Here is a 12474-nt window from a genome sequence, read left to right as displayed (position 1 = left end):
TAAACAAAAGATATTGGAGAAGACATTGAATTGTTTTCTAAATGAGTTATGGAATGTGCATTCAGAGCGGTATTGCTCAGTGATGAACTTTTGATTGGTTTTTCAACTGACGAGTTGGGTGTTCAGAAATGTTTGGTATAGAAACCAATCAAGAAGTTACTAGCCAAGTAGCTACAGCTTTGTGTTTAGATAATACAGCTGAAATATCTAGTCTCTCTTCTGAGAGTGGAGAAATAAAATAATTTTCAAGCAGCTAGATACTCTCTGCAAATTCCCTTCCTGAAAGGTAAAAGGAAAAATACCTTCAAAGATGTTGAAAGGGCTTATCCCCAAATGGCAAATGAAAGATTAAGAATTGATGTGTTCACAATTTTGTGTCTTTATCAAAGATTCCAAAAGAACCAGAAGGGAAGAAAAACATCTTACTGATGCCTGTACTCTGGACTAGTGCCAGAACTGTGCTTTACTGAATTTTTTTTGTTCTGTCCCAAACCCATCGTAGTCGTGTTTTGTCCTGATTTTGTGTGTCTGTTTATATGTATACATAATATTTTAAAAAGGAATAATGTTTGTTACTGAAAGTTATAAATTATGATCTTGCATTTCTTGTCTGGAATTGGTTAAGAACAATAAATAACTGCTTTCTTGTATAAAATCACAGATCATTGTTTTCTTTTAACATGGGTTCATCACTCAAATAAACTGTGGACTTTAGGAAAGTTTGAATAAATCATTTCACGTTTGTGATGACCCAAAAATAGTAGGGCTTTATTTCTAGTGTACTCCGACTCAGAGTCATACAGCATGAAAACAGACCCTTTGGTCCAACTTGTCCTGGACAACCAAGTTTTCCGAACTGAAATTGTCTTATAAATGTTGTAACTACTGGCATCCACCACTTCTTTTGGCAATTCATTCCACACACAAATCACCCGCAGGTCCCTTTTTAATCATTCTTGTCTCACCTTAAACCTATGCCCTCCAGTTTTGAATTCCCCCACCCTCAGAAAAAGACCTTTGTTATTCACCTTATCTATGCCCCTCATGATTTTATATACCTCAATAAGGTCACCCCACAACCTCCTACACTGCAGTGTAAAATGTTCCAGCCTCTCTTTATAATTCAAATTCTCCAGTGCCGTTAACATCCTTGTACATCTTTTCTGCAACCCCTCCAATTTAATAATAATATCACAGGGTAACAGATGGGCGACAACCTAGAGTTCTGAGGGAGGTGGCTGAGGAAATAGCGGATGCGTTGGTTGTGATCTTTCAAAAGTCACTGGAGTCAGGGGAAGTCCCAGATGATTGGAAAATCATTTTGTAACCCCCTTGTTTAAGAAAGGATCAAGACAAAAGATGGAAAATTATAGGCCGATTAGCCTAACCTCGGTTGTTGGTAAAGTTCTACAATCCATCGTTAAGGATGAGATTTCTAAATTCTTGGAAATGCAGGGTCGGATTAGAACAAGTCAGCATGGATTTAGTAAGGGGAGGTCGTGCCTGAAAAACCTATTAGAATTCTTTGAAGAGGTAACAAGTAGGTTAGACCAGGGAAACCCAGTGGATGTTATCTATCTAGACTTCCAAAAGGCCTTTGATAAGGTGCCTTACAGGAGGCTGCTGAGTAAGGTGAGCACCCATGGTGTTCGAGGTGAGCTACTGGCATGGATTGAGGATTGGCTGTCTGACAGAAGGCAGAGAGTTGGTATAAAGGCTCTGTTTTGGAATGGCAAACGGTGACAAGTAGTGTCCGGCAGGGTTCAGTGTTGGGGCCGCAGCTGTTCACTTTATATATTAATGATCTGGATGAAGGAACTGGGGGCATTCTGGCGAAGTTTGCCGATGATACGTAGTTAGATGGACAGGCAGGTAGTACTGAGGAGGTGGGGAGGCTGCAGAAAGATTTAGACAGTTTAGGAGAGTGGTCCAGGAAATGGCTGATGAAATTCAACGTGAGTAAATACAAGGTCTTGCACTTTGGAAAAAAAGAATACAGGCATGGACTATTTTCTAAACGGTGAGAAAATTCATAAAGCCGAAGTACAAAGGGATCTGGGAGTGTTGGTCCAGGATACTCTAAAAGTTAACTTGCAGGTAAAGTCCGTGATTAAGAAAGCGAATGTAATGTTGTCGTTTATCTCAAGAGGGTTGGAATATAAAAGCAGCGATGTGCTTCTGAGACTTTATAAAGCTCTAGTTAGGCCCCATTTAGAATACAGTGTCCAATTTTGGCCCCCACACCTCAGGAAGGACATACTGGCACTGGAGCATGTTCAGCGGAGATTCACACGGATGATCCCCAGAATGGTATGTTTACACACGATGAACGGCTAAGGATCCTAGGCTTGTATTCATTAGAGTTTGGAAGGTTGAGGGGAGATCTAATAGAAACTTACAAGATAATGCATGGCTTAGAAAGGGTGGACGCTGGGAAGTTGTTTCCGTTAGGCAGGGAGACTAGGACCCGTGGACACAGCCTTAGAATTAGAGGGGGTCAATTTAAGACGGAAATGAGGAGACATTTCTTCAACCAGAGAGTGTTGGGCCTGTGGAATTCATTGCCAAGGAGTGCATTGGAGGCCAGGACGTTAAATGTCTTCAAGGCAGAGATTGATAAATTCTTGATCTCGCAAGGAATTAAGGGCTACGGGGAGAGTGCAGGGAAGTGGAGTTGAAATGCCCATCAGCCATGATTAAATGGCAGAGTGGACTCGATGGGCCGAATGGCCTTACTTCCACTCCTATGTCTTACGGTCTTATAACTGGAACCAGAACCAGTCATGGAATATTTAAGCAGTGAATCATCCAATAAGCTTTACGTGCAAGAAACAACATGTTGACTTTATGCCCGTGATCATTTATCTATTTAAGAACAGGTGAGTGGTCCCTCAGAGCAAGTTCAAGTCATTGACACACTTCCTATAACAGAATGCTCTCTTCTAATCAACTGCACTTTGGCTTATTGTTCTTCCTTATGATCACTGTGCCAATCCTAGGCCAGTGCTATATTGTCAATTTCCTGATCTACAGCCTTCTGCAGCCCAATGCTGACTTGCAGGCAATTTATAAGATCGTTAAAGTGAGTTAATCAACCCCTGCAGCCTCTTTGTGCATGAAAGTAATGCCAAAATTCATCTTGTGTTTAAACTGGGTTGAACTTATAGCACCACCAGTGATTAAGATCAACAATGGCTGAGTGAGTACTGGATGACTGATTTCTATTTGTGATCACCATTACAGTTTGGAGAGATGTGTACATACTCCTAAAATAGCCGGATCTCTTTGACTGAAAAACTCTCAGTTTCTCCCTTCTCTCTCTTTTCTGCCGTGGTTACTGTTTCAAGCAAAATTTCTGTAACAGAGATAATGGGAACTGCAGATGCTGGAGAATCCGAGATAACAAAGTGTGGGGCTGGATGAACACAGCAGGCCCAGCAGCATCCCAGGAGCACAAAAGCTGACGTTTCGGGCCGAGACCCTTCATCAGAAAATGGGGATGGGGAGAGGATTCTGAAATAAATAGGGAGAGAGGGGGAGGCGGACTGAAGATGGATAGAGAAGTTAGGTGGACAGGAGAGTATGGGTGGGGAGGTAGGGAGGAGATAGGTCAGTCCTATTTCATTTTCTGAAGGGTCTAAGCCTGAAACATCAGCTTTCCTGCTCCTCTGATGTTGCTTGGCCTGCTGTGTTCATCCAGCTCTACACCTCGTTATCTCAGATTCTCTAGCATCTGCAGTTCTTACTATCTCTGTTCTCCTCTGAATATGGACATAGCAGGAATCTCCAGGGAAGACAACAAATATTTGAGGGATGTCCTCAAAGCATCCCTGATGAGATAAAATGTGCCTGCTGAGTCTTTGAAACCTTCATTTGTGACTGACCAGAATGAAGAAGGTTCATTTGGAAAAGCCCCAACCACATTGAGATACCTTGTCAGGATCATGTAGAGGGAGGTTGGGGTGTTGAAAGAGTGTATAAACCTCCCAGCAACTCATTTACTCAGTTTTTCAAGCCCCAACTGCCCTGTGTGTGCAGATTCTACAGATTATAATAGGACTTAGCAGCATCTCAAAACCCATCGAACCAGAATGGGAACCACTTTCCTGAGGGAATTCCTAACAGGAATGAGAATGCTTTCCAACATATTTAAAGTTCTACATTAATGATTTTGCAAATATGATACAACAGTTTTTAAGATTTTGTTATAACTAGTTCTGTTATAGCCAGAAATTGTGCAATACCAATATCATGGCTCGATGATATGACATTGGTCTTGTTAGGTTCCATTGTTGCCTTTTCACTGACAGTCAAAAAATCTCCTGCAATAGTTTATGTTCCTCATGCTGCTATTTGCTGTTCACAATGATGACTCTAAAGACAGAATGTCAAGTTCTACATGCTGATCAAATCCAGCACTACACCTCCTATTGTTTCTCTTGAACCTTTCAGTGCCTCTAGGTTATCTGATTATTTACCCAACATTCAGGTTTGGATCAGGTGCAATTTTATTTGCTGATACGTTGGAAAGATCAAAGCCATGGTCTTCCATTCCGACCGCTACCTCTGATCCCTTATGACCAATTCAATTAATGCCTCTGGATGGAGTATTTTGCTCAATCTTGAGACTTAAGCTGGGCTGCTGACTTGATAATCCACACCATCACAAAGTCTGCCTATTTCTGCTTTCATCTTAACAATTTCCATTGCTCTTGTACCATAGCTGCTGCTGATACCATTATCCATACTTTTGTTACCTTCAGACTAAACAATTACACTAACAAAAACAAAATTCTAAACATATGCAAAGGTCTGGCAGCATCTGTACAGTAAGAAGCAGAGTTTACATTTCAGATCTGTGAACATTTGGCAAACATGAAGATTGATAAGTTCCCAGGGCCAGACCAGATTTATCCTAGGTTGCTCCGGGAAGCGAGAAAGGAGGTTGCTAAGCCGCTGGCGAAGACCTTTGCTTCCTCACTCTCCACAGGAGTCGTACCAGAAGATTGGAGGGAGGCAAATGTTGTTCCTCTTTTCAAGAAAGGGAATAGGGAAATCCCTGGAAATTACAGGCCAGTCAGTCTTATGTCTGTAGTCAGCAAGGTTTTGGAAAGAATTCTGAGGGATAGGATTTATGACAATTTGGAAAAGCATAGCGTGATTAAAGGGAGTCAGCATGGCTTTGTGAGGGGCAAGTCATGCCTTACAAATCTTATTAAGTTCTTTGAGGAAGTCACGAGACGGGTTGACGAGAGTCGAGCAGTGGATGTGGTGTACATGGACTTTAGCAAGGCATTTGATAAGGTTCCCCACGGCAGGCTCATTCATAAAGTCAGGAGGTATGGGATACAGGGTGATTTGGCTGTCTGGATTCAGAATTGGTTGGCTGACAGGAGGCAGAGAGTGGTTGTAGATGGTAAGTATTCTGCCTGGAGGTCAGTGCTGAGTGGTGTCCTGCAGGGCTCTGTTCTTGGGCCTCTGCTCTTTGTAGTTTTTATAAATGACTTGGATGAGGAGGTTGAGGGGTGAGTTAGTATGTTTGCTGATGACACAAAGGTTGGAGGTGCCGTTGATAGTATTGAGGGCTATTGCAGGCTTCAGCGAGACATTGACAGTATGCAGAGCTGGGCTGAGAAACGACAGATGGAGTTCAACCTGGATAAATGCGAAGTGATGCATTTTGGAAGGTCGAACTTAAATGCTGAATATAGGATTAAAGGCAGGATTCTCGGCAGTGTGGAGGAACAGCAGGATCTTGGTGTTCAAGTGCATAGCTCTCTCAAAGTTGCCACCCAGGTGGATAAGGTTGTTAAAAAAGCATATGGTGTTTTGGCTTTCATTAACAGGGGGATCGAGTTTAGGAGCCACGAGGTTATGCTGCAGCTCTACAAAACCCTGGTGAGACCACACTTGGAATATTGTGTCCAGTTCTGGTCGCCCTATTATAGGAAAGATGTGGAGGCTTTGGAGAGGGTGCAAAGGAGGTTTACCAGAATGCTGACTGGACTGGAGGGCTTGTCTTACGAGGAGACTGAGCTCGGACTTTTCTCTCTGGAGAGAAGGAGGAAGAGAGGTGACCTGATCAAGGCGTACAAGGTAATGAGAGGCATGGATAAAGTCGAAAGCCAGAGACTTTTCCCCAGGGTAGGATTGACTGCCATGAGGGGTCATAGTTTTAAGGTGTTAGGAGGAAGGTATAGAGGAGACGTCAGAGGGAGGTTCTTCACTCAGAGTTGTAAGCGCATGGAATAGTTTACCAGTGGTAGTCATGGAAGCGGAGTCCTTAGTGATATTTAAGCGACTGCTGGTCATGCACATGGACAGCACTGAATTTAGGGGAATGTAGGTTAGGTTATTTTAGTTTTGGATTAGGATTATTCCACGGCACAACATCGTGGGCCGAAGGGCCTATATTGTGCTGTACTTTTCTACGTTCTATGTTAACATTCATCAGAATCCACTGTCCTTTGTGGTCAGCCTTTTGTTTATCACTGTCCATAAACTTGAGCTTGTCCAAAACTCTGCCCTTTTCCTACCCACACCAAATTTGTCTTGCCCATCAGTGTTGTACTCACTGGCCTACATCATATAATTTCTAGTAAAGTGGAACAGTTATAACTAAAAGGAGTTTTTCTTTCCCTGCTGATAGTGACAATCTGTTGTATTTTAATAATACTTTTGTTCGCAATGCTGGGGAACTTGTAGTTCTATCCCTGAAAGCATTCTATGAACTTCTAGGTGTTAATTTTATATTGAAGGCAGAAACAAGCACAAATGGACTTCACTACAGGGGAGAAGGCAATCAGTGGTCATGACCTTAGCAACTGTGTTTATTTGCTGTTGTAACTAAATTTCTATTCAGTTTCATCTACCTGTTAATGGTGCTGAAGCAGTATCAATAACTTTGGCTTTGCGCATGCAGCTACTTCAAGTCCATTTGAACATGCAGAAAATTAGAAAGCATGTGATGACGGTGAAAGATGTTTTTCTTTGTCCCCATTTGATTGGGTGGTGATAGGGCGTGCACATATATTTTGCTCCTCCTGATTCTAAGAATCCTGGGGAAGGGTTTACCTTGAATAAGCACAACTTGACATGTTACACTGTTCCTATTTCTATGTTCAAAGATCACTGCAAACACCATGCTCTTGAATAGATGTACAGAATTATTGCGCTGCATGAACAAATATTTGTTACTGCCCTCATCCTCATTCCCATTTTGTATGGACTTTATTAGATACTGCTTAAATTGCTTCACAAAACTGCTCATTCTTAATTCTTTGCTAATTAGAAGTCTATTTTCATACAGATTAAAAAATCTGGTCATGCTTGAGGAGGAAGCAATTGGGGATGCTTCAGAATTTTGTTTTGTGCAACTGTTAGGTGCACACACCCTTATCTTTCATTTAGGAAAGCCCTTCCATGAGTGTAACTTGTTCCATCAGTTTTTAGGAGCAACTTTGGTTAACAGCACCTTTTGTTTTACAGTGCCTTTTTAATATTTTTATTATTATTAAGCAATATTGTGTTAAAAGATGGTTTTACAGCTTTTAAAAAAATTGTCTATGCCAAATCATCAGTTTTTTTTAGTACTGTATTTGACTTTAAATCGTATATTCAGTTCAGTGGCCTTTATGATCTGTCCAAAGAAATGGTATATCAATGCTTACAGCTTATTTCAATCTAGACAAGAAAGGACTTAACTTTTTTTCCCAATTTACCCTTTAATGGGAAATGAACATCACTTATAAAACCAATTTGCCCATCTCCAATGTTCTCAGGCTGAGTGACTTATCGTAGGTTTGGAGTTATGCCAAACCAGGTAAGGTCAGTAAATTTTGTAACGGACAGTAGTAAGCCTGTTGCTGAATGTGCAATTTAAATTGCACATTCTGGTAACTGAATTTAAATTTCACCAATTGTTTTGCTGGGATTTGAATTTGTCTGCAGAACCTATTTCTACACTGTAGAGATTTTAAAAAATTATTAATTTAATGATGAAACCACTAGGTTGCCATCTCCCTTTGATTGTATCACCCGTTCAAAAATGGGCCGTGATCATTGACAAAGAAACCTTAAGCCACGACATTTTTTGATGAAGTCCAGGAAGAGAGGAATGATGGTGCTAATCCACGTAAATTACAGCAGATACTTTGAAGATTTTTAAGATGTTCAGGATATCCACATGCAAAAACTGCTTGGCTTGCTGCTTGATTAAATGAAGACAATTGCAAATCATCTGTGTCTCAAGATTGCCTGCCCCCTACTACGAACTTGCTAGATTCGAAACTTGGGTCTTGTAAAACAAAAATTACGGGTGTGCTACAAAATGAAAACAGCTTTTCTTCTATTTTAAATTCAGAACCAAATCCGCACTGGAGCTCATGAGTTCAATCATAGCTCAGACTATTTCAAAATGTTCATTTCTACTCCTCATCTCTCAGCAAACCAGAAGTGTTTAACAAGTTCAATCTGACAGAATTTAATTGTTTCAATCTCCGCCAAAATGTATTCAACCATATAACTTTGGATGAATCTCCTTTATATTTGCCCTGTTGCAGATTCTTAGTTCCCACATTGATACAAATTTGCAATATTTACAATACAGACAAAGCACTGTCTTATCAGGAAAAGATTACAGACTAAGTAAATATTTAGTCCCAAATGGAGCCAATATTTGATTAGTCCCTTTAACCCAAACTTACTATTAAGTCCCTCTGACAATCACTCAGGCATACAGTGATATCAGACAATCATTGCCTTTATTTACTAACAGGATGAGGGCATCACTAGCAAAGCAGCATTTATTGCCCATCCCTAACTGCCCACAGGGCCACATTGCTGTGGGTCTGGAATCACATGTAGGCCAGAGCAGGTAATGATGGTAGTTTCCTTCCCTAAAGAACATTAGTGAACCACCTGGGTTTTTCCCAACAATCGGCAATGGATTCACAGTCATCACTGGATTCTTAATTCCAGATATTTTATTGAATTCAAATTCCACCATCTGCCATGGCAGGATTTGAACCCAGGTCCCTAGAACATTATCTGGGTCTCTGGATTAACAGTGATAATACCATTGGGCCGTCACCTCCCCTTTGTGCACAAGGACCTGAGTGACAAAAACTGTGCACAACACTCTAGGTGTGGCCTCACCAATAACTTATACAACTGTAACATGACATCTCAACACCTGTACTCAACGCCTTCACCAACAAAGGCCTGCATCCTCAGTGCTTTCTTCACCACCCTGTCCACCTGAGGCCCGCTTTCAACAAACTATGTACATGTACTCCCTCTGTTCCAAAATACTCCCCAGGACTTTGCCATTTACTGTATAAGTCCTACCTTGATTTGACTTTCCAAGATCCAACACCTCACATTTATCTGTATTGAACTGCATTTGCCAATCCTCAGCCCACTTCCCCATCTGATCAAGACCTCCCTGTAATTTTTGATAATCTTCTTCACTGTTAACGACACCTCCTAATTTTGTACCATCCTCAAACTGTCTAATCATGCCTTGTACATTCACATCCAGATCGTTTATGTAAATAACAAATATCAAAGGTCTCACCACCGACCTTACTAAAGGCCTTACTAAAGTCCTTGTAGACAATATCCACTGCCCCACCCTCATCCATCCTCTTGGTTACCTCTTCGAAAAGGTCTAAAACATTTGTCACACATGACTTCCCAGGCACAAATCCACACTATCCCAAATCAGACCTTGACTATCTAATGTTGGTTGATCTTGTCCCTCCGTATTCTGTCCAATAACTTGCCTGCCGACTGATGTTAGGCTTACCGGCCTGTAGTTCTCTGGCTTGTCTTTGCTACCATTCTTAAACAATGGAACAACATTAGCCACCTTCCAGTCTTCCAGACCTTTACCAGTGGCTAACGATGAAGCAAAAATCTCTGCAAGGGCCTTTGCAATTTCTTCCCTAGCCTCCCACAACATCAGAGGATGGACTTGATCAGGCCCAGGGGATTTATCCACCTTACTGCACTTAATGGCCACAAACACCTCCTCTTTGGTAATGTGTATGCAGTCCAAAACATCCCCACTAGTTTGATGGCAAGAACTGCAGATGCTAGAGTCAGTGACAACACACAGTGTGGAGCTGGAAGAACACAGCAGGTCAGGCAGCATCACAGAAGCAGGTTCTGAAGAAGGGTCCTGATTCAAAACATCGACTTTCCTGCCCCTCTGATGCTGCCTGACCTGCTGTGTTCCTCCAGCTCCACACTGTGTTATCCCCACTTGTTTCCTTTATTTCCCTAGCATCCACGATTCTTTCTTCAGTAAACACTCAGGAGAAATATTCATTAAAAATCTCCCCATCTCCTGTGGCTCCACACATAGATGGCCATGCTGATCTTTAAGGGGTCATATTCTCTCCCTAGCCACCTTTTTACTCATAAAGTTATAAAGCTCTTGGGATGATCTTTAACCTTATCTGCCAGATCAATCCCAAACCGTCTTTTTACTTTTCTGATTTCCCTTTTGAGTGCACTCCTACACTTTTTAGAGTCATCTAGGGATTCACTTTAGCCTGATAGCTTAAACCCAATGTACGCCTTCCTCTTTTTACTGATCAAAGCTTCAATATCCCTCGTCACCATGGATTCCTAAATTTGCCAGCTTTTCCCTTCACCCTAACAGGGTGTCCCTGGACTCTTGATATCATACTCTTAAAAACCTTGCATTTGCCATAAATGGAACAAAAAATGTAATTTGTCCTAACTTTGTATGATTTATTTCTTTTTATAATTTATATAACTAAAATGGTGCCAGCTTATGGCAACAATACTCATTATAGTGTTTTCATAAATACATGTAACAACAAAATTACTTTTATGTTTAGGTAAGTCGGGGGGGGCAAAGAGGGGCTGAAGAAGAAAAAAAAGATTTTAGTTGCTATCGAACAGCATAGTGTAAAGTCTACGGGCCCTGATAACATTCCAGCAATTGAAACAAAGATTTCTTCTCCAGAACTAGTTCTGGCCATAGCCAAGCCATTCCATTACAGCATCAATACTGGAATCTATCCGACAATGGGGAAAATTGCCCAGGTTTGTCTTTTGTACGAATAAAGGACAATTCCTGCTGATTACACTTGTCCATCACTCTACTCTTGACAATCAATGACTGAAGGTGGGATTGAGTCACTGCAACCACATGTTAGTTGCAGAAGCTGTTCTTGATGTTCAGGTTATGTTCTCAGGGACACTCGGCTCTTGACCTCATTACGACCTTAATCCAAACAGAGACATGAGAGCTGACTCCAGAGGAGAGATAGAGTCATAGATATATACAGCGTGGAAACAGACCCTGTTGTCCAACTCATTTATGCCATCTACATATTCTAAATTAATTAAGTTCCATTTTGCAGCATTTGACCATATCCCCATAAACTGTTCCAATTCACATACCCATCCAGATGCCATTTAAATGTTGTAATTATACTCTCCTCTAGCACTTCCTCTAGCAGTTCATCCATATACACAGCATCCTCTATGTGAAAAATTTGCCCCTTAAGTCCCTTTTTACATCTTTCCCCTCTCACCTTAACCCTCATGATTTTATAAACTTCTATTAAGTCACCTCTCAGCCTCCAATACTCCAGGGAAAATATTCCACACTATTCAGCCTCTCCCTACAGCTCAAACCCTCCAACCCTGGCAACATCCTTCTATATCTTTTCTGAACTCTTTCAAATTTAACAATTTTTTTCTGGGAGACCAGAATTGAATGCAATGTTCCAAAAGTGGCCTAACCCAATGACCTGTACACCACAACATGACTTCCCAACTCCCACTCTCATTGCCCTGACTAATAAGGCAAGCTTACCAAGCACCTTCTTCTCTATGCTATCTACCTGCGATTCCACATTCACAGAACTATGAGTCTGCACTCTTAAGGTCTCTTTGTTTGGAAACACTACCCAAGACCTTACCATTATGTGTGTAAGTCCTTCCCTGATTTGCCCTCCCAAAATACAGCACCCCACATTTATCTAGATTAAGGGCCATCTGCCACTCCTCGGCCCATCAGCCCATCCAATCAAAGTCCCATTGTACTCTATGGTAACCTTCTTTGCTGTCCACTACACCACCACTTTTGGTGTCATCTGCAAATGTACTGACATTACCTCCTATATTCACATCCAAATCATTTATATAATTGATGAAAAGCAGTGGACCCAGCACCAATCCTTGCAGCACACCACTGGTCATAGGCTTCCATTCCAAAAAGCAAGCCTCCACCACCATCCCCTGTCTCCTACCTTCAAGCCAGTTTTGTATCAAATGGCTAGTTCTCCCTGAATTCCATATGATCTAACCTCACTCAGTGACTGCCCTTCACACCAAGGGGATGATGAAAATATGAGTCTGTGTGAGAAGAGGGAAAATCTCTATTGGTTGGATTTATATCAAGCACAAAGGAAGATGGCTGTAGTTGCTGGA

This window comes from Stegostoma tigrinum, chromosome 39, assembly GCF_030684315.1.
Source record: "Stegostoma tigrinum isolate sSteTig4 chromosome 39, sSteTig4.hap1, whole genome shotgun sequence".
NCBI lineage: Eukaryota > Metazoa > Chordata > Chondrichthyes > Orectolobiformes > Stegostomatidae > Stegostoma > Stegostoma tigrinum.
Note: the sequence above shows the minus strand (reverse complement) of the source record.